The sequence below is a fragment of the Cygnus atratus genome, chromosome 4 (assembly GCF_013377495.2).
Source record: "Cygnus atratus isolate AKBS03 ecotype Queensland, Australia chromosome 4, CAtr_DNAZoo_HiC_assembly, whole genome shotgun sequence".
NCBI classification, from domain to species: Eukaryota; Metazoa; Chordata; class Aves; order Anseriformes; family Anatidae; genus Cygnus; species Cygnus atratus.
Window position 1 is genome coordinate 52,931,468 of NC_066365.1, and position 22,507 is coordinate 52,953,974.

The 22,507-nt window shown below is 46.8% G+C and overlaps 1 protein-coding gene across 21 annotated transcripts in view; it reads left to right on the forward strand.

Moving 5' to 3' along the window:
* Window positions 1-265: 265 nt before the first annotated feature.
* The window catches only part of APBB2 (amyloid beta precursor protein binding family B member 2), a 170,916-nt gene continuing 148,674 nt past the window's right edge, over window positions 266-22,507 (forward strand). For 8 of the 21 annotated variants that reach the window (XM_050710198.1, XM_050710193.1, XM_035555181.2 and 5 more), the window contains exons 1-2: window positions 302-435; window positions 18,081-18,220. The gene's annotated coding sequence lies outside the window, so the exon portion shown is untranslated. Of the gene's footprint in view, window positions 436-16,809; window positions 16,827-18,080; window positions 18,221-22,507 lie in introns of those variants that run through there. The other 13 variants (XM_035555365.2, XM_035555219.2, XM_035555247.2 and 10 more) reach the window with 6 other exon arrangements.

Genomic DNA, 22,507 nt, shown 5'->3' on the forward strand with positions numbered 1-22,507 from the left:
GCCTGACTCTCCCTTTTCCCCCGGGGCAGCACAAACGACGGCTGCCTCCCCACACAAACCCTACCCCTTGGGGTCAGGAAACCTGCCCTGGAGGCCACCGCAGCCTCGGGCACCACAGGGGGAAGCTCTGCAGCGGCCGGGAGCCGCTCCCCGGGCCCCAGGTGAGAGCCGGCCGCCCTGAGGCACCGGCGGCGCCATGTTGTGCGCCCTCCGCGGCGGCCCCGCCCGGCCGGCCCCCTGCGGGCCGCGGCGCTGGGCGGCGGCCAGGGAGGAGGGAGAGGAGACGGGAGGAGAGAGGAGAGGAGAGGAGGGGCGGCGGCGGCGGCCGGCGGCCGGAATCGTTTCCTGGGTAAGGCTGGGAAGCGTTTCCGGAGGGCTGGCTGCATCCCGCAGCGGGCTCCGGGCGCCTCGGGAGCGGCGCGGTGCGGCGGGCAGGTGCGCTCTCACCGCGGCGGGGCTGGGCGGGACGGGACGGGACGGGGCGGTGCGGGGCTGCCGAGCCCCGGTGCCCTCCCTTGGGGACAGCCGTGCCCCCGGTGCCCGCCGCGGCCCCGCTCCTTTGCCCGGGGGCTGCGGCGGGGCCGCCTCCGGGGCTGTGCAGCGGCCCCGGCAGGGAGCTCTCGGTGGGTTTGGGGCTTTCCGCGACTTCAGCGCCGGTTACTGCTGCTTGGGGGCCGTGCGGGTGGGAGCCCGGGGGGAACAGCCCTCGGGACGCGGCGTGGAGCCGCTTAATTCCCTGTAACTTCTCCCCTCGGTCTCCGGGCAGCGGCGGAGCTGCTCCCAGCCGCAGCCGGGGAGGGATTTGGGGCAGGCAGAGAAGGGGAAGCACAGCGGTGTGTGGCCGTGCTTGCCCGTGGCGTCTTGCTGCTCTCGGCTGGGCCCCTGCCCGCTGGGGAGCACCCGTGCGATTCTGCCCCTCAAACACCAAATTACTAAATAAACCCCAAACTGCCTCCAGGGCGCAGTTTTGCCGCTGTTGCTCGGTCCTGCAGGGCCCCGCCGTGTGCCGCAAGTTGTGCGGGATGGCAGCGCCTGCAGCAGGTTGGGGCGCCGGGCAGGATGCGCTGCGCTACCCCAGGAGCGGGGCTGCGGGCTTGTCACCGTGCCCCTCCGGCTCATCCAGCATACCACCATCCTGCCGTCTCATGCTCTAGCGCTTTCCAGAAGCCCCAGCGAGTTGACTGCCTTGCGCTTGAAACTATTTTCTGCCGGCGTAATTAGGTTCGGTTGAAACGTGTTTTAGCACTTAAAGGGGGTGACATCCTCTTACGGTGACCTTGTGGCAAAATCTTGGCTGGTTAACTTCTTTGCGTAGAACAGCCGTGCTAAGCATGGGTATTTTGGTTCTTCCTTTGCAGCAATGAGTGTTCGATGGAGCACTTTTCAGCTTCTTTTCTTTCCTGATTGTTTAAGGGAAATCAAGATCTGGAGAGGACTCTTCAGGCGGAATGCTGGTTTTGTTGCACGTTACGAGGAATATGTGACTTTACTGTATTGAGGAGGACGGTTCTTAACACTGAAGCAGCACAAATGAATGTGCCCTCAGTGAGGAAGGAGAAGGTCTAAGCAGTGGGTCACAGCAGTGTGGGAGTCATTTCTTAGCAGAGGGGATGCGTAACTTGCAAGCCTGGGTTGTTATTGTTATTTTCAGTTTTGCAGCTAAGGAACCAGTGACCAAAAATGATCACTTTTTGGTGGGGCACTGGGTGGATTCTGCTGTTCTCTTGGTCAGGAGGGACAGTGACGTGCTTAGGAAATGCTTGAGGATGTGTGGCGAGGATTGCTGCAGTGTTGGAGCTGAAGAGAGTTGTGACTTTAGGAGCTAGTTAGGAGGAATGTGAGTACTTGAGATTGCCTGCTGTAAGGATTTCTTACCGGAGGCTGGGAGAAGACTACAATGAATCCTGGTAGTTGGTAGGTGATGGTAGGTAATCAACTGATTGCATCTCTGTCAGATGACAGATCTATGCTTTTCAGAAGCTCTGACCTAGGATGTGCAATCACACTTGAAATCCATGCTGAAACCAGACTATACCGCCCATATGTCTCCTTTGGGTAGAAGGCAAGGGTTTGCCTCTGTCCTGTGCTGTAAGCAAGGAACTCAGCTGCTGGGATCACCAGAGCAGGAGGAGATGTGCAGGGCACATTAGCTCCTTACTGGCCAAGCTGCTGCTGTCCTGCTGCCACGGAGAAGGTGACGAATGGTGGGGCGTGTTGGGCAGGAGACTGGCAGGAAGGACTGGTGGGATGGGTGGGAGCTCCGGGCGAATATCGGGCACATCTTCTCACTCGTGCTTCTGGTGGAGCAGGTGCGGAGAGTGGCTGGGGTAAAGAAACAATTGCACCAGAGGAGACGAGGAAAGCCTGGCTCGTCTAGCCTAGGAAATGAGGCCTGAGAGGGGATACGATTGCAATCTGCAGATACAGCAGGGATATAAACAGTAGAAACAGAGAGGAGCTATTTAAACTAAAGAACAATGTTGGCACGAGAACAAATGGATGTAAACTGGCATGAATAAACTTTGGCTGGAATTTCGTTTCTTCCCTAAATGGAGTGAGGTTCTGGAATGACCTTCAAAGGGGAGAAGTGGGAGCAAGACCCCTGACTGGCTCTTAAAGATATATTGAGGAAGTTTCTGTCATGTGCTTGGCTCTGTGGTATTAAGAGATGAGGCTCGGTGACTCAGGAAAACCTTTTCTGTACGTATGAATTAACTGAATATAGATTTTCTGTGTTAGTGTTTCTTATTTTAAAAATCTGACGTTCAGACCTGACATCAGAATAAACTGCTTGCTTTACAGTTCGTATCACTGCTTAGAAAGGATTGTGATGTGCTTAGCGGCCACTTTCTGAACTATTTTACACGTTTAGGTTTTCTTTCCTCCAAAACGTTGTATTGGCTTACAGCAGTATCTAATTATGTGGAAACATCTGTTTTTTAATGTGAAAATCCTGCAAAAGACTATACTTTGGGTGCGAGAGCTGTTTGAGCTTATTTTTCAGGTTACAAAATAAACTGCAGAAAAAGTGTTCCTTGATTGAAATAATCAATAAATTCTGTAAAAACAGGAGTTGGGAGGGGACAGCCGATCCAGATGGTGCGAATTGAGACCAGTGCTCCCAGCTACGCTGCGACTGGAGGGCTTTAAAGTAACTTTGAAGACAAGTCTAGTTTATGTACTTGTCTATGGGGTTTGTTTCATTTGCTGTTATGCAGAACGGCTGAGAGTTATCTTGAGTGGTGGTTATAGCAGTTCGACTTGTACAGAAGTCTGTAGGCCATTCTAAAAATATGGTGTGCAGCACAAAACACAACCAGCTGCAGATACTGCGTAATAGGTCCTGTGACTGTCAGAAGTACGTGACAGCTTCCAGAAGATGGAATAAATATAAAAAAGGAAGAGCAGCAGTGATGGGGCAAGGGCTCACCTGTCTGCCCCAGTAGCCACCTGGGGCTCGACCCAGCCATGTGGCATCCAGCTGGCTTCATCTCCGAGCAGCACTCCTGGGTGCCTCCAAATGCTTCTGCACGGTCTCTTTCTGCCTGAGCTGGCTGCGGCTCCGTGGGCTGATGGCCCCCAGCCTTGATGGGCAGCATCCCAGCACCTCTGGACCCGTGTCATTGTCCTGGTCTCACTGTGGGCGAGCACTGCTGGCTGCTGTCCCGTAGCTGTAAGGAGTTGGGAGCGCTCTGTGTAGTGTCCTGCTTCAGCTTCCTTTAAAAAATAATAATAATAATAAAAAACCTTCACCTACAACCTCCTTCTTGATCTTTTTTTAATTTTTCTACTTGTAGAGCAGATGCCCAAGGAAAAATAAGATTAGGGTGACCGTATACAACACCACCTCTGTAGATGTTTTCCACAGCTCTAGTTGTTTTCAGCTTGGGACTGGCAGAGCTGGGGTTACCCTCTGCCTGTTTCCAAGTGCTTGGTGGCTTTCTGTTCCAAATGCTTGTCTGATCTGTCTGCAGCCCCCTGGGACCTTATTGCAGCCTCCACGGCCTTTGCCCAGGAGCACTGCTTGTCTGTAGGCCTGCTTCTGGTTGTGTAAGAATTCCCTCCCGTTTGTTCTCTGATGGATTCCTTCCTTTGGTGGCTTGTAGCTCCCGTGTGGCAGAGGCAGTGAGAGATCCTGCATTATGACATTCGTGACTTCGTAGTCCTCTGTATTCCTCTTCCATTTGTAGTTTTACCTGACTGAAGAGCTGCATACTCATCTGTTCTTTGTGCAGAGGCTGTCCCTGACTCTGAGCACCCCTTTCCAGGGGTCCTTCCTATCTCTAAAGATCCTTTTAGGGTGGGAGGATCAGGACTGCGTGCAGTTTTCAACATGTAGGTGAGCTCTGGGGCAATGCAGTGACATAACCGTGCTTTGTTTTCGTAGTGATTTATAACATTTGATGAGCTTTTTGGACTGCCGATGAGCTCATTTCATGGATGTGTGCAATCGTAACCTCGCGATGTTGCTCCGGCGCACGATCGTTTTGGGGCCGATCAGTCACGTAAAGCTGCGGTTGTGCCTTTCCCACGTACATCTCCTTACATCTGCTGTGTTTATTTGCATTAGTTCTCATCTCCGTGCTGTTGACTCAGTCTCGCAGGATTGTCTGGAATTCTTCACATCCTGTCCTTGCTGCCCAAATAACGTTTCATCTGCAAACTTCCTCAGCCCGCTGCTCCATCCCCTTTCCAGGTCTCGTGAGTGTCTCAGGCAGCTCGAGTCCGAGCACAGGTTGCTGCTGAACTTCACTGGTGACTTCTGGTCGCTCCAAGAGAGACTGTTTACCCTTATCCTTACCCTGCTTCTATTTTCCAACCCTCTGCATGTCCACATAAGACCTTTCCTCTTACCTCTTCCGGCTTAGTCCCATAAGAAACCCCATACCTGTTTGGTAAGTCCTTACGGAAACTCAAGGAGAATGAAACAAATGGCTATACCCCTGTCCACGTTTGGTACCAACTCTGACAGGCTTATAAAGCAGGGCCGCTCCTCCAGAAACCGTGTTGACTTTTCTAAAATTCTGTCCCTTTTATTACCAGCATCTGTTAAGCTCATTTTGAGCCCAGCGGAGGTGCTTGGCTGCGCAGTTCCGTGCCTCCCCGAAGCCCTGCTGAAATCCTCGCCTCTTTTGCCGCTTTCCGTTCCCCCGCTGCAAAGGACGTTTCAAGTGGAGCTCTGGCAGAAGGATTTGACCAGAGAGCGTCCTGGGATTTCTAATGGAAATTTTCTAATGGCCGCTGTTTTAGCTCTGCCTGGCCTGAGGACCTGGTTTCCTGAGCCTGTCTCCAAGGCCGTGAGGGCAGGCCCGCAGCGAGGTGCCCTCATGGGGTGTAGGGCTCTGCCTCAGCAAGGAGGGCTGGCACCTGGCCCGCGTTGTCGGTCAGATAGTGGTAGGCCGTGCCTGGGCATTCGTATGCTTTCCAAAGAATAAAAGTCAGGTTCAGTTTAGTTTTTGTCCAAGGTGGATCTCTAATTCTGTCTCCTGCAGTCAAATCCATTTTTCTTAAAACCAAATTATGCTGAGCTTCCGTCTTCTTCCTTGAAAATGTGTCATTCGCATGGGTAACTGCTTAGATATTTTCATTTTTTATTTTTTTTTTACTGCTGAAGAAACTTTGCATCTGTGTATTACGCTGATGAGTGCCTTTAAAGTGCTCTGTAACAATTAGGATGATTAAAAAGATGCAGATTCCTGCTTTTATCAGTAGGCTGCGTGCTGCGTGTGATACGCCTAGAAACCTACCGTGGATCTCAGATGAATGGAGTCAGGTGCGATTTACTCGAGGATGTTTCCTCGTGAATGTAAACAATTAACATCAGTAGTAGCACAGTAAGAGTAATGATATGTGACAGAGGAAGGTTGCTACAAAATAAAAATGTGTAAATTTTTGCTTCTGATCTCAGTGTGGGATAGCCGGTGTCTGTAGTTCTGGCTTATTTTACCTAGTGAATAGTGCTGCTGCTGCTAAAGTACTCCTCGGCAAATTTCTGGCAGACTTCTTATTGACAGCTTAATCTTTTGGACTTCACGATTCAAAAACCTCTGCTGAAATCTCAGTGGTGTCCCTCTCCAGCTTGGCCAAAATAGAGTAATAACCTGCTGATTTAGTCTCCCAGCTCTTATTGTTTGGCTGTCCCTTTTTTTTCCCCTGTAGAAATCTCGCAGAATCTTTCTCTCTCCTTTGTCTTCCTTGCTGGATCGTGTTGCTCCCCAGGTAATGTATCCCGTCAGACAAGCATCAGCTCGGCCTGCCCTGGGGAAAAGCCTCCTTCTGGAAGCACGAGGCATGCTTTGCGATGACATGCTTTTAACCAGTTTTGCAGTGTTGAGTTCCTTTGTTGAAGGGTTGTGGGTTGTTGTGTTTTTTCTTTTAATGCAAATATAGCTTAATTTTCAAAGGCACCAAGAGGAACATTTCTAAACTTCTGCAGATATCCGTGTAGGAGTGTTTAAAACAAAAAACACCACGCCCCAAGGACTGGATATGGGCACTAAAACGTAGTTCAGTCAGGACTAATTTTTCTTATGTGTATTAGCTGGCTATGGAGGGAGGTTTCCTGGTTCCAAAGGGAGTGAAAACAGCAGGAACAAAATGTTCTCTACCGTTATGAATCAACTTGTTTGAGCAGAATAACCCACCAGAAATTTTACATATTTTTGTTGTTGTCTATTTGTAGAAACATGCCATTTCTTTGTAGCGTTTTCAGGGTAGAATGCACTCCAAACAGTTACTAAATTACAATAATTTGGTGTGACTAATATTGGCATGATTTAGTTAAGCCTTTATCGGGAACCTCTTAAGTATAATTTCTCAAATGGGATGGAGGGAGATGCTGCAGGGCACTTGCTGGCCAGCTGCCTAGCTCAGAAAATTAGGAGCTCGACATTAAGCCATCCTATGTATTTGATGTAGAGATTCATTGTAAGGACCTGGAAGCAGTAGTTTGGGTAAATATGGCAACTAATTCATTGCTACAGTGTTTACATTTGCCTAGCTGATTCTGTTTGAGGGGAGGATTATTGTCAGGAAGGGATGCTTCCTAGCGAGGTATTGAATTGTGTGCCTGTGGAAGATGAAAGGGAGTCGCAAGGTGGAGGGATAAAGAAGAGGGAGGCTCTCACACGCAGAATTCAGCGTTTGCCTGGTAAAATGGGGATTTAAGCACAGCGTAACAGAAGGATAGTTTAATTGGGTTATTTAAATGATATGAAGGTGCATACATACGGGGCACGAGCTTTGAACTGACGTCAAGATGTGGCTGAAAGACAGCGCAGCAGGGAACCCAGCTGTCTGTGGCCTGCACGGTATGGACAAAGCCCTAAGCGCTGTGTGATGGCCGAGCCTCCAAAGTATCCTGCATGCCCTGGGTGTAGCTTCCCTGGTGGGCAGCAGGATGAGCAGCTGGCTCTCTGAAGAGCTTGTGGCCTCGCCGGGGCACACCAGGAAGGTCTCAGTGGTCCCCGGTGCCTGCGTGGTGTGCAGGGGGCTGCTGCAGGCCCTGCGGGTTCAAATGGAGCAGAGAAGGGAGCGTGCGTGGGATGTTGGGCCTCTGGGCTTCCCAGGGTGCGAAGTCAGCTCCAAACCCTGTGTTTTCTGAGGGAAAAGCCCCTCGCAGGAGGCTGCTTTCAGGTTCCTGTCAAACTGAATCAACGTGCAAGTTGCTGGGAGAGGCGGGAGGTGGCACTGGGAGGTCCCTGTCTTGGTGAGATGCGGTTACAAGAGGGGTTTTGGAGGTGGTGCCCTTATGGGCTGCGCCTGGGGACCTCTGAGGATGGTCCCCGAGGTTTTGTCACAGGAATTTCTGTAGGCCTGTGAAGTGCCCGGTGCTGGGTGCATTGCCGGAGCGATGCTTTCACCAGGGTAAAAGATCTTCATGTCTATCAAAGCGTATCGGGACGGAGTTAAATTTGGTTAACTCCTTTTCTTAGAACACTGTCAAATACTTCAAAGGGAAGCAATTTCTGTAGGTGTCTCTTGGTGTTTATTCCTAAAAGTGCCTGGCTGGGTGTTTTTCCCTGGGTGTGTGCAGCACTGAGTGTGTTTTCCTGCGGCACAGCCCCTCGAAGAGCTGCGTGGGCCTGACCCCCTGTAACCGGGCTGAGGTGGGGCACGGGGAGAGGCTCTGCGTTCCAAGGTGGGGAAGCTTGGGACCAAAAACCCTTTGCCCGTAAAAACATTAAATTTTATTTTGATATTAGCTTTCTCCCAAAGGTACAGACATAAAAGTCGGCTTAAAAATACAATAGAAATAGCATATATACTGACGGGTAAAGAGGAAGGGAAAGGTTATGAAGATAATTTCACTTAAATCTGACAGGTGATAAGAACTGCATGCCTGGGAAATAATTCATATTTTTAGAGTCCAACAGGAACCTGTTTGCATGTTGGTTTTTTTGTTTCTTTTAAATTTTTTTCCCAACACACTTCAGGAAAGCAGTGAAACTCTCTGAGACCATCAGCAAAGGGAGTGGTTTAACTATCACATCTGTGTATGAAAAGCTGTGTGTATTCTGGCAAACACGTTTATTTTTGGAAGAATTTGAGGTCTTAAAAGCTTAAAAATAAATGCTTAAAATGCTATCAAGTGTAAGAAAAATGTTTGATACCTGTGTGTATGGAAACAAGTATTAACAAAGCAAAATCTTAGTGATATGGTTTAGTGGAGGACTTGTTAATGTTAGGTCAGAGGTTGGACTCCGTGATTTTGAAGGTCTCTTCCAACCTAGATGATTCTGTGATTCTGTGAAAATAGCTTCAATTGTTCCATCTTTGTTTTTCAGAAGTATTTGAGATTGGATTTGTTGTTATATAAGTTTGTGGGCTGATAAGATGACTACCCAAGGAGATTAAAATAACTTGGTGACAAGACAGTATTTGCTTCAAACATGTGCTGTTATTTAAACATGTGCAAGAACTGCTAGCAAACAATGCTTGACTATATACGTGTGTTTTAACCTTATTTTTATAATCTTTGCATGCTGTTACAGCAGCATTTATCTGACTGCATTTTTTTTTTGCCAATTCTTGGCAATTCTAAACTCTTTTCAGTAAAATATCCTGTATGTTTCCAGTTGATGCAAGAACAGATTGGGGAAAAAAATTTGAATTTACTTAATGGTCAGGATATTATATGTGGCAAAACAGTATCCAGGAAGTTGGCTAGTGGAGGTGTATGAGCATTTAGAGGCCAGTAGGTCTTTTTTGAAGATGGATGTTGATGTATGTGAAGGTGACAAAGCTGGGTGTTGTTCATCAGGGCAACCGCATCCGTGGTCCTGGGTTCTTTGCAGCCTGACAGCGTGCTGATACCTCGATGCCCTCACGCTGAAAGATGTGAGATGGAAGGCTGTTCAGTGAACTGAAAATAACCACAGAAAGCAGTGAGGGATCTGTGTGGGGAAGGAGGATCCTGAGGGAGAACCATGAGGCCCCCAGGGACGTCAGCACTGCGGTGAGGCTCGCTTCCGAGGACGACCAGGAGGAATGGGAACATCAGAACATCACTGATGGCTTTGTACCTCAGGTGGGAGTCAAGCTTTGGTTGTTTCCCAACCTGGTTTAAGCTGAGAATCAGCCAGCACTGCCACGGCCTGGTTGTGTTACATCTGCGTGCACGTCCCTACCGCTGCGGCCGACCTTGCCGGCGGGACCTGTGTGGAACATTTCCTGTGGCAGCAGCCACTGTGGTGGTGCTGGGAGCTCCCTCGGGCCTTGCCTCGCAGTAACCTGCGTGCTGTAACGAGCCCAGCCACCCTTCAAGTGCCTGAGAAGACACAGGAGCCGGTGCCTGGCCGCTTGCCACCCTGCAGCACAGCGCCTCTCGCTGCTGCCCGAGCCCGGCAGGTAGGAGTGCTGCCTGCGTGGAAGAAGACATTTTGTGGGATCTATCCAACGGATATCCCATTTTGTGGGATCTATCCAGCGGATTGTACAGGAGTGAGGCCAAAATTCTTCAGCTGTGCCTTGTTCAGCCTTCCAGTGGAAGAGAAACCCATGTTCCTCCTAACGCTTGCCCAAGTTTTTGTGAATGTGCAAGGTAAAATGATTATTTTCCTAGATTTAAAGCCTGCATTCTCCTTCCTTGAGTTCTCATGGACGTCTAAATCTGTGCCACTTTGAAAACCCCTCTGAAGACAGATAACCCAGGCTTCTCTGAACCCTCCCTGGAAGATTCACTTTGAGGGATTTGGCCTGCTTCTCTGCTTCTGCCATGTGCTTCTGAATAATCCTTGAACTGTAAATACAGAGCTGGAAAAAATAACATTTGAGCTGGCTGACAATATTCCAGCTCACATTAGGACTTAAATTAAGAAATATGAGCCTATGCTATAAATCAGAAATTTGGGTTTGTAACCCCTTAATTTTTGGCCTGATAAATCCTATTACTCCCAGAAAGCTGTTAAGGTTCATCTCGGTAAGCACTAAGGATGTTTTAAATCCATGGATTATTTAAGTTCCGCCTGTGCCAAGGTTTAAAATAAGACTGCTAATACACAGAACACGCCAGCTGTAAAACCAGGAGTGGATGGTGTGGAATCAATTCAGGAGACACCGAGCGACCTGTCTAACTTCAGACCTACCCAGTGTTCAACTTTAACTCCTGCTGCCTATACTGCTTTTGCTAGCCTGCTGTACAGGGACAGAAAAATCACACGATGCTTATGTTTTCACTAGTATTATTAGTATTCCTGATTAAAAACTCTCAAGGATGACCTTATGAAGCCAAGTTGCCCACTGAAGGATCCTTTTCTTTATATTTGATAATTGTGTTCTGTGTGCCCTGCCGGGAGAGCTCCTGTGGAGGGATGAAGATGCTAAAGCCGTTGTGTTCAGGCTTGCTTGCCTGCCCCTTGGCCATCGAGGCTGAAAGTCACACGCTTTTCATTTGGTGTGCCCTGCTGGCCGGCAGGGAAATAGGGGCTGCGGTTGTGCCCCACGCCTGGTGGTGGTGTCCCTCTCTGGTCCCGCAGCACCTGGCTCTCCTGTGGAGTTTTTGCTTGGCAGGTGGATGTTAGCACCTCCTGGGCTCTCCCTGCTGCTGAGTGGAAGTGTTACAGGGCTTCCTCAAGCAGGGAACTGGGCTTTCCCAGTTTTGGGGTCGCTCTTGGAATCGAGATTGCGAGAAAATGGTTTTGGCGTAGGTGAATGCAATGTGTTGCTATGGCAGGATGTGAAGCCTCCGTGCAGGAGGAGGTGTGGAAATTCTAGATCTCGCAAGAGCAAGGCTTAAGCTGGATTTGCTTAGATTTCAAAAACTGGCAGAGGTTAAGGATACCTAAGGATAGTGATGCACATACCCTGTGAATCTAAATCGAAGGTATCAATGCTCCCAAACAATGGCTCAGGAAAGGCTAGTGCCAGTGAGCTCAGGTGGAGGCAGCAGCTAGCATATAAATAGATTAAGAAGAATTTTAATTACACAGAGGAGGTAGATGATGAAATCGGCTGCAAAACCCAGGAGCAAAATAAGCCTAAATCGCTTGCGCAGAATTAGGCACTAACCTTGAAATAGCACCCCGCCATGGAGCAGTGGGGAGGAATGCTCTGTACCAAGTATAACGTAAACACACCTAAAAATGTTTTCTAGGCTTATTTTATTTTTTCCCCTCTCCTTACTTGTTTTAAGGCCTAGATTTGTTCGGAAAGATTCTAAAATTATCTACATTTGAGAATAAAGCTGATTTGTTTCACAGAAACTAAGTTTGGGTCTGGGAGTTTCGAGCTATGCTCCTTTGCATTTTCTTGGCAATTCCTAATGTAGTGTGGTGTCTGTAACTTTTATATCTCACTTTTAATTCAAAAGTGCTAGATAACTCAACTGCTTTCACAGCACAACAGGAAGTTTTAAAAGGCCTTGAGAGATTCAGTATAAAGCTAGCAGAACGGCCACAGCTGGATGGTAAAAATGAAAACAAACCCAGGCATTTTCCAACAAGATGTTGTTTGGATGTGGCAGGCTCAGGGACGAGCAGCGGTTCTGCCTTTCTCAAAAGCTTCTCACGAAAGAACCTTTTTTTAAAGCAGAGCAGTACACGTGTTAAAACTTGGCTCTTACAGAGAAGCTTTCTGTAATCTGATAGTGAAAGTGTCTGCTTGCCGTATGGAGATTGGTAGTAAAATTACCTGTGCTTTTGAAATGGATGTTTTCCTATTTGTTAGCCATAACTTGAAAGCACCACAGTATCTTAAGCTCAACAAAACGCTTAAACTTGAAGCAAAACAGTTCCTTTGAAGGAATTTCAGTGATGGAGAACCTCTCCGTTCTGCAAGGCGGGAGTAATGCAGCTGGGGCAGATTGGGGTCACTGAGCGGCTGCAGGAGGCTGATGGAGACAAACCATTGCCGTGAAGTAACAGTATGGTTCCGATCCCCTGCGATGGGGGGACCAGGAATTGTGACACAACCCCAAGCCGCTACTGGGTGGTCTAATTCTACGCTGTTATCTTAAGCAACACTAGAGATGGCTTCAGAAATGGAACTGTCGCTGTAGAAAGCTCTCTGTAACAACCAAGATCAGGCTACTTGCTTTCTTGCCTCTGAGCAGGTGCGGTCTTAAGGCCTCTGTGTGCTATTTCACGGTATAACAATTTGTGTTGAAAACACCTTTTTTTCTTACAGGATAGAGAGCAAAGTATTCGCACTGTCAGCATGGGGTTAACGTCTTTTAATTACATGCTTTAAATACAAAGCAAAGAGATGTAGGATAAAACTAGGACCCAGGAGCGATGGTAGCACACAAGTTCCTTCAAGGTTGCTTTTAGCAAAAGGGATCTGTTAGGCTGGATATTTGCTGGTAAGTGTTATCACTTAGGTCCTTCTGTCTTTTTGTCTCGATTAAACTAATCTTACCTTTAGCCTGCATCCTGTTTTTGTGTAAATCACTAGTTGCTCTTCTGTTTCATTTGGCTGTGACCAGCCACCAGCTTTGGGATCGTATGATTGCTAAGGAACTCTTGGTGTTTGCATTGTGTGTGATGTCCTCTGGCTGTGTGCAGCACTTCTGGCTGGCTTGGAAGGGAAGTTAACACATTGCCTGGGCACCCCAGCAGGTGTTTTCAGCATAGTCCCTGTTTCGTTTGTTTGTTTGTTTTGTTTCTTTTTTGAGTTGCTGCTAATAAGATGAGCTTTTAGGTGGAATAGCTGGAAGTCTATAGTTGCTGCTCCCAATAAGCTTGGCATGTAAACCTGAGAACTTGGCTATGCCGGATGTGTTCTCATGCTCTTGGGTATCAAAACTGGCTTAAACCTTTTGGCTTAATTTCATGCCGGTGACCGCTTTGCACAAACACGTGCTTGGGTCACCCTGGGACAGGCGTGTGGAAGTGCTGAGGAAGAGCGTGGCGTGCCAGCGGTGGAGCTGGGAGGAGGATGCCTCACGTGCCCCTTCTCCGGCACGGGGCATCTCAACTCCTCTTCCAGAGCCTCGCGGCAGGGCATCACTTCCCTGCTCTAGAAAAGGTTTCTGTGACTTAAGCAAGTTGTTTATTTTCCACTCGTACATCAGCCCTGTTTGTAGAGAATTGTGTGGGTTTTCAGCGTTTTGCTTTTTTTAGCTTTGAAGCAGTTTTTAAACTTCCACCCTGAAGGATTATTATTTTTTTTATTCTTTGTTATTTCTTGGTTTTGGTTCTAATAGAACATGAACCTGTGCACAAGTTATTTATTTTCTTAAATGGTAGCAGCCTTGGTGTGTTTGAAATGAGGTGTTGTGTGTTTACAGAAGAAACAGTCTTGTAATACGTAAAGTTTTAAAACAAATATTGGAGGAAAGAATAACTAAAAACATGAAGGGAAATGGGAAAAATTGCAACATAAGTTTATCCACAGATAGGCTGTGCCAGAGTAAATGACTTTTTTTTCCTTCCACCTTGAATTGTGAGTTGGGTTAAATGTGTGAAGTTTATCTGGTCTATAAGAAAACATTTGTTATGGCATGAAGAGGAAAACGCTAAACCGCGGGAGAGAGGCGTTAAGGTGATGAAAGGCCTGGTTAAAGGGGGAATAAGAGGCTGAAGAGCAAAGGAGCCCCCTAGGCTGGAGGAGGACTCGTGCTGGGATATCTTCACAAGAGCTTTGGCAACCAGAAGTTAGGAACGCGCAGAAGACGTGTTAATCTTGCCGGTATTCAGCGAGATGTTTGTAGGCATGTCGAGGTATCGAGCCGTTATGTAGTGTGCTGCTGAGGTCTTGTCTAGGAAGGAGTGAATCATGTTGATAGTGAGAAGGATGATTTGAGATTCCGTGTAAAGGCAGCTCCTCGTACTGAACACGTTTGTTGGCTGTGGCCCAAGTAGTACCCAGCTTTTCACGGGGAGATGCTCTGGGCTTTCTCGTCTCATGTTTCCTCAGGTCTTTCCCAGTTTCCTTTCCAGCTCTGCCTCAGTTTGCCTTTGTTTATCACGCTTTCTCTTCACAAAGTAGCACAGTACTCTGTTTTGCTCGGGGCTCTGGAAAGCTGGTTGAAGCTAGACTTTGCTAATTGTCTTTGGAAGCAGCACTCAGGTAACTTGGGCTGGTTTACTCAGCCTGGGAAAGGGAAGGACCTCTATAAGGTCTATAATCCAAAGATTAAGGTCTCCATAAGTCTCTATAACCCAAAGGTCTACATACAAGGTCTCTCTCTATGGATCTATATATATAAAGGTCTCTATATAAGGTCTCTATAATCCAAAGGTCTCTATATAAGGTTTCTGTAATCCAAAGATTTGGTCTTTGGACTGCCTGCGGCTACATATTTTCCCAGGATGAGGATGCAGCTTTCTATGTGGCCTCTCATACCTTGCCGTGAGGTGGATTCACGAGGCGTTGGTAGAGTTCTGGTTTTTCCCTGCTTGCTGCAATGCAAAGACTTGAGGAAGGACTTGACTGCTTACGTGATTATAGTAACAGGACATTAAATACAGGTGGTTACCTCATACATTTCTATTAATTAAATGGTATATTTGACTGTGAACTGAATTCAGGTTGTGTGTAACCTGAAGCCCTACTGGGTTTCAGGCTTAGTTTGTGCTTTATAGTTGTCTGTCGTAATAAATAAAAATAACACACGCCATCTTCCTTCCTTGATTTTTAAATGTCAGCACAGCCCTACTTCTGTGTAAGTGATTTTATCTTTAAACATAGCACCGGGGAAGGACAAGCAGTGTTTGGAGGTCAGTTTGAGTTTCCTGCTATCACCAGCCCTCTTCCTGTGGTAGCGAAGTTGGGAGCTGCCTCTTCCATCTCCATCCCACAGAGACAGGGAGCAATGATCCAAATAGTGTCTGTGCTCACTCCTTGCAGAACTGCACAGTAAGTGAAGGCAGCTCTGTGGGTTAGACAGGGAGGATGTTAGGGCAAGGAGGAGGGATGGCTTCCCTAAATCCTCTGCTGCATTGAAAATCTTCCTGGCAGCAATTTGAGATTTTATCCAGAGAGCCACTGGTGAACCTTTTATTCAGGTGGTAGGCGCTGTGCTTTAGTAGAGTCAAAGAGCAGTATAGGAAATACGCTTTTCTTCTGTAAACTAAAGCGTTTACCACCCCTGTTAATGATGCTTAGTATGTTATTTAAGTAACCCGCTGGAGTCTGGGGTAAGATAGGACTGGCTGGGAGGAGGAGTGCTAAATTTGGGGCCCTTAAAATCAGGACTTAAATACCGTGCATGCTTAATTCTGTAAGAGATGTTGTTTCCAATATCCTCAGGCCTATGGGTCTGAATGGTTTGGGATGCTGCTATTCAGTTACTGCGGGGATTTTGATGGTCTGGGAAGATGTTTTTACCTGCCAGAAAACGACTTTGTTCATTTTACTTAGCAGAAGAACTGGACATTGCTTTGCTTTTGTGGTTTAATGCCTTGAAGATGCATTTTTTGGCCAGCGTCTTGTCCCACTGATGCTAATGGGATAGGTGGGCTGAAGTACTTCCCTCTGAGGTGAGTGAGGTCTGGGTCATGTTTCAAAGGCACGTCGCTTTGTTCGGGTGAATTTACGCCCTTTTTTACCCCTTGCGCCTTGAGGTTGGGTCATTGGATCCCCAAGATCACGAGCTAGAGGCAGCATCTGGCTCTTGGTTTGGCTGTGGGCTGACAGAGCCTGAGCACCAGCCGGGTTGGAGCGCCTTTTGGACGGCCTTTCCTGGCAGACAGGGTGACCTTTGTAGTTTGAGGATACTGTTTTTCAGATGTGTGCTTTTCGGTCTAAGGGCTCAGCTGGTACTTCTTTAAAATTGATGCGTATCCGAGACCTAAGTCAAACTGTTTGTCTGGGGGCTGAATTAGGCTGGTGAAGGATTGAGGTCAGGATACTCTTTGGTTGAAAACATTTTCTCTGTAGCTCTGACAAGCAGTGTGTCTTCTTGCCATAAAGAAACTGCAGAACACGAGGCAAAATTACCGGAAGCCAAAGATTTATTGACTCTTAGGTTTTTTCCGAAACAGGCTCTAGTGCTTTGTGGAGGAGGACGGCTGTATTTGGACTCAAGTGTCCGGCGTCTGCTTACCGACTGCAGCATTTGGTGCAGAGCAGCGTTCAGAAACCGCGTGGCTTTGCATGGAAAGCAGCAGCACAGCCGTGGAAGGTTACTGATGGCTCTGTGCACGATTAAACGCGGGCAGAGGCAGGGGAGCAGTGGCGCAGAGCAGAGGCGGCACCGGCACGCGTGCCATTTGGCTCCCGTTCAGTCTTTCCGGGTGGGTTGGGCCATAAACATCTCTCCTCCGTCTCCCCCTGCAGATTGTGCTCCCTGCCAAGGAAAACTTAAACCTGCAGAGTATTGGAGGCTTTTCTGTGCAGACATACCTTTTGACTGTGATCACGACGGAACATCTCCCTTGCCATGGGTAACCTTTCGCAGAGTTGCTCGTGTCCCTGCGTGAGCACAAGTATAGAAAAAGATTAATAAAGGCTTTCCAGCTGCACAGTTGTTTTTTTTTTTTTTTCCCTCCAAGGTGAAATGCATAGGAGAGTTCAGTGTGGCTGATGTTCTGATTTTTTTTTAATGTTTTTGTAAAAACAAGTAATTCAACCTTGTTATTAAATGCCCTTTGATTTTCTTTCTTAAATCATCTGGTTGTATCAAACTGCCTAACTTGTGTTCTTAGCATTGTTCGGGGCAAATTTTATATTTAGGAAAACACTTTATCGTGGAACACTTTTAACGTTATGTTGAAAAATAGTATTTAAAGACCAATGAGAAGATTTATGTTGTGAAGGCAACCGTGTAGCACCTTACGAGGTATCAGAACAATGCGGGTATTGCAGATTTGTGCCGCGCAGGTGCCTGTCTCCAGTTCCCCACGTAACTGCGTAATTGTGTTTCATCACGAGAGGGCCTGCGGATGTTGGTGGTGCTGGGGAATTTAAGACGTGCTCTAATGTCTGGCTTATGCAAGGATTCCTGCATGTATTAAATATCTGGTAACTGCGCTGATGCGTTTTGGGAGGCGGCTTGAGTAATGCCGTGCAGTCGGTAGTAAGCGCGATACGCATCTGTCTTTTCTTCCTGAGTCACAGCGGGATGGAGACGTAGGCGTCCCACGGCATCATTTTCCATAGCCTCCGGGGAGATTTCTCCACCTCCATCCCTTCAAAACCTTGGAGGGGTGAATTCCTCTCTCAGCTCCTGCTTCGCTGCTGCTGAGGGTGCTTTTTGTGGTGCTGTGCACATCCCCCTTCCACAGTTACCTGTGTGGTAGCTTTTATCTGTTAATCTGGCTTCAGTTTTGGCTTTCAGATGGAAGGTGTGAGCGCCATGGGTGCCAGCATTGGCGTTATGAATGGCAGCTGAAAGGCAGTGGCTGGTCGTGTAGATGATAACTTGCATGTTGGTGGATATATCCATGGACGTGGTCTGACATCCAGGAGTTGGCACGAGTGAAATTCATCTGGCTGGTTACTTGCAGTTCATCCCTTTTATTGCACAGAATCTTTCTCTTTAAGACAAGAAAAGGCTTTATAAGTGACCTGGAGTCACCAACAGAAAGAGCTGTCGAGGCCCTGCTTGAAGTTGCTTAAGTGTTTAATCATTTTGTGTTTAATCAAGTGTTTAATCACTAAATGTTTAATCATGTTTTTTTTTTCTTTTTCCCCTTCAGTGATCGCTTTGGTCAGAGAGGAGGGCAAAGCCCACCAGCTTGTTTGCAACTCAAGCAGCTGCGCTGCTCTGGAGGACTGCTGCTGGCACTGTGCTGAGCTGGGGCTCTCCAAGTTGAAATGAGAAGATTTTCTTGAAAATGTAAGTTAGGTGCTTTTGAGACTTGCCTGATTCCCTAAAATATGTGCTGTTAAAAGTTTGGTCAAAGCTGGGATGCATCGGTATGCTTAAATGAGAACAAAACGTTTGTGGCTAAGGACTGCATTTCATAAGTTTCCTGTTCAGTTCTTTAAAAGCATTGATATTCAGATACTTGGTTCCAGCCTCTTTCCTCTCCTTAATGGAAAAGTTCAGTTCTGGTGGTTTTATCATGCCTTGACAACTGCACTCATAGTTTTAAATTAATTTACAGTAAGACAGGTCAAAACAAGGGCAAACAATTTGGAAGGGAATTTTTAGCCTTTTTTCTCCAGACTTTTTTTTTTTTTGGGGGGGGGGGGGGTGGTTGTGGTGTTTCTTTTTTTTTTTTCTTTTTTTCCTCTGCACAGAAACTAGGGTGAGGTTTTGAGGCGAAGGTTTGGGTAACAGCAGCAGTCGTGGCCATCTCATCTGCAAGGATACAAGAAAGGTGCTGCTGTTAGCTCTTCCAAGAGTTAGTAGTTGAATGCAAAAAAAGGCAGGCTTGGAAACCTTCAAAGACCGCATTCAGGCTAAATGTAATTTTATATTCATGCTGCTGCTTTTCAAGAGCTTTAAGCGCACATCACTGAGAACAAGCAGAAAGAATTTGTGGAGAAGTGAAACGAACAACAACGTGTATGTCGTTAGAGCAGAGTAGAACGTGATGAAGGTGATGCAATTCCTGTTACCTATTTTCACTTTTTTGGCCAAACTTGGCAGGGATAGTTGCACAGCACCTAGAAAGTGCAGAAGAAGGTGACGCTAGAAAGTAATTTAGTATAATAGCAGACTCATGAGACATATTTATATTTTATATTTTTATATTTTATAAATATGTATATGATAAATACAAATATGTACACAAAAATACAAATATGTATACATTAGTTACAGATAGTGGTGAACTCAGTGCCACTTTTTGCAGTTACAAAATCAGTGTGTGGCACACTTGCTGTAAAAGCAGATTGTGGAGCAGGGCTCCTTTCTGCTTGGGGCTGCTAACTGAAGGCACGTATACTGAGTGATGAACAGTTTGGGAAAGGTGTTCCTTAGGTCACTTTTGTGTTGTGCAGTGGTGGGACAGCTGCAGTTTAATCTGTCTTGGACATGAAGATGGTAGTAGCCTTCTTAACTCAAATATAAGTTGTATAAATTTGTACTTCTGGAAGTCTTATCAACTGTTAGAAGATACGCTGTGATTAGTCTGAATGGCTGCTGAAGGAATAATGATGAGATGAAAAATGGAATGTTAGATACTGTTTTAACTTAACAGCTGCGGTTTCTAAGATAAAGGCACATAAATCCCTTCACATGAAACAAACCACAGTTAAGGAACTCTTTTAAATATTTTGAGCCTGTTTTGATTACGTATTTACATTTAAAAATACTTCAAATTCTGAGAGGAAGTTTTCTTCACTCTTCCTGATGCTGTGTGAAGTCCTTTGAGGGAAAAGGAAGGGAGTGTTCAGAAAGCTATTTCTGACATTAAAGGGCTTCAGAAATGCTGAGTGGATAAAACCTTGAATTTGCCTTTCGGGAGTTTGCATTCACAGGATGGGAACGGTTTTATTTAGAAGTGACTGGTCCGTGCAGGGCCAGGGGAGGCATGCACAGGTCTGGGCAGCCTGTCAGGCTCCTGCATCGGTCCCCAGCCCTGCTCTCTGCTTGAGGTGGGACCGGCAGGGTGCTGCCACCTGGCCCAGGGCTGGCCACTCAGCTGAAACCCGTCCCCAGAGCTCCCCTCCTGCCCAGTGTGCAATCAAGCTGAACAAATTCCAGTGCTAGTGGAGCTTGTAATCAGTTGGTCACAAGGTGAAAAGGATAGGAAAGAAATACAAAAGGCAATAGCTGGGCTTGACGCATCGGCAGGGATTTATTAAGGGCCGTATGATTGACAGCTACTCAGCACCTTCATTTGTGTGCGAGCAAGCTGTGCCAAAGGCATCTGTAGCATAGATTACACATATGTAATTGATTTTTATCCCCACATTTAACTACTTGCACATCCAGAGATGTTCTCTGCTTCTAAAATAGCCTGACCTGTATCGCTGCCATCTCCAGTGTAGATATTTTTCCACCTCCTTCCCCAGTAGTTTCTGGTCTACACGTTCAGACTAAATGTGATTTCTTCAGGTCCTTTACCTTTGTCCTTATCTGGTTTATATCAGCTGTCTGAGGAGTTGTGAACTCCCCTCACAGTTTGTACTCAGCATGCTTTTTTTTTTTTTTAAGAAGGTAAATGTGAAGTGCATGAATCAGACTCCAGAAACGCTTCTCCAGCGCCTGCTGTCTCTCTCTGTGTGAGAAGGGAAACCAAATTCTGGAGGGAAAATCTGTCATGATGGCAGCAGAAATAATTTCTGATTGAGACTTGCTATTCAGATGCTTCTTTTATGTTTCCTATTTCAATCTCTAGCAGAGTCTGTGTATTATATGGTGAATTAAATGGCTTTTTAATAAGCTTGTAACTACTATCTCCCAAACTCTGTAATTTAGACACTTATGTGAATAATAGCACATGATGTATAATAGCATGTTGCCTTCAGTCTTCTAAACTCTAATAGAGGGCAATGCTGCACAAATGTATAATTAATTAGGTCTTAATTTTTAGTACTTTGCAGCCTACTTTATGCAGATATCTTTATTTGTATTGCAGTGCAATTGGATCGCTGGAATAATTAATCTGCTGAGGAGTTAGGCTACCCAATTATGATAGCAGTGAGAATAATAAACGAATCTCCAACTAGATTTTATTTTTGTTTTGATTGAGTAAAGCATACAGGCAAAACTGGGAAAAAAGTCCTCTGTTTTTAACTTTGGAACTGGGTTAGTACACACATGTATACCTAAGGGATCTCTGCTGTTAGCAATTTCCGATGGAGCCCTGCCTCCCCAGCATGGCTGGTGTCTGAATGGGAGCGTTGGCCCCTAACTTCTGCCCGAGACAGCTGTGTAAAGGCGGCTGTCACCCTGTTGTAGTGGAAAGAGCAAACTGTGTTTGTTTCTGGACAGGACTAATGAGGCACTGCAATGGAGTGGGATCTGCCAGTGTCTCAGGTCCTTGCAATGGCTGGGATTTGAGGCATGTTGAAATGTTCTCCTTTAGAGTCATTGAATGGTTTGGGTCGGAAGGGACCTTAAAGATCGTGAAATTGCAACCCCCCTGCCATGGGCAGGGACACCTCCAACCTGGCCTTAAAATCTAACACTGCCCAGAGGTGAACGTAGCGGGGAGCAGCAAGAGGTGGCATGTGCTTTCTGTGACTGGAGCTGATGAGCTTCTAGAGGAAGCAGTGGAGGATTTTCAGATGCGTCTCCTTCGCTGATGGCACTTGTGTCTTCCAGCCAGGCAGACCTGTTGAGGGTTGGTAATTCACCGTTGTGCAGGAAAGAAGGAAGGAAATGACAAGCTATTTTATGTACTTAAGTCTTGTTGATGGCATTGCACTTCTGTAGCATCTATACTGAAATAATTGGTGTTGAATTATTTACTTGTTGATATTCCATCCCCCACTAGGGATTGTCTTAACACAGCGTGGTGGATTATTGGAAGGTAGCCACTGAGGTTTTTTTCCAAAATATGGAGTGGCTTTCGTCATATTTAAGGACTTAAGCTCCATGGAATTGGTATCAGGAGAGTGAGAAAACCTGGTCGTCATCTCACAGTTGGCACTGAGGTGATGACTGAGTCTTTAGTAATGCAAGAAAATGAGTAGGCCCACGCAGACTCCAATGGGTTACTTTTCCTGAGCTGATGTCTCAGGTCAAGGGGATTTTTAAAAGGAGATCCTGTGAAGAAGATGGGATTTGAATGATCTGGAAGAGGTTACCCACTGGAGAGCTAACAGCCTGGAAAAACAGGGACTTGGACAGCAATGCTGGTTACTCTCCTGGGACAGAAAGGCAGATACTTGGGCCTTCCTATCATGATTGTTAAATGCTATATAAGTACGGTTTTCCTTCTGTCCTGTCTCTGTAGTGATTCCTTTGGGTAGAAAAGCACTGTTTTGAAGAAGTTGCCACTAAGCCTTGCTTTAGTCGGTTAGTGTCACGGTTTCCTAGAAGGAGACTTGTGTAGGCCCAAATTCCAGACGGCGCCGTGTGTCTCAGCAGTGACTGCAGCCGGAAAATTGCAGGGTTCCCAGCCTGGAGGAGTGGAGGCTGGAGGCTCGATGGCTGTACCGGTCTGCCTGGTGAAACCTGAAGACACGAGGCTCGCTTCAGAAACATAACAAATCTCGATGGCTA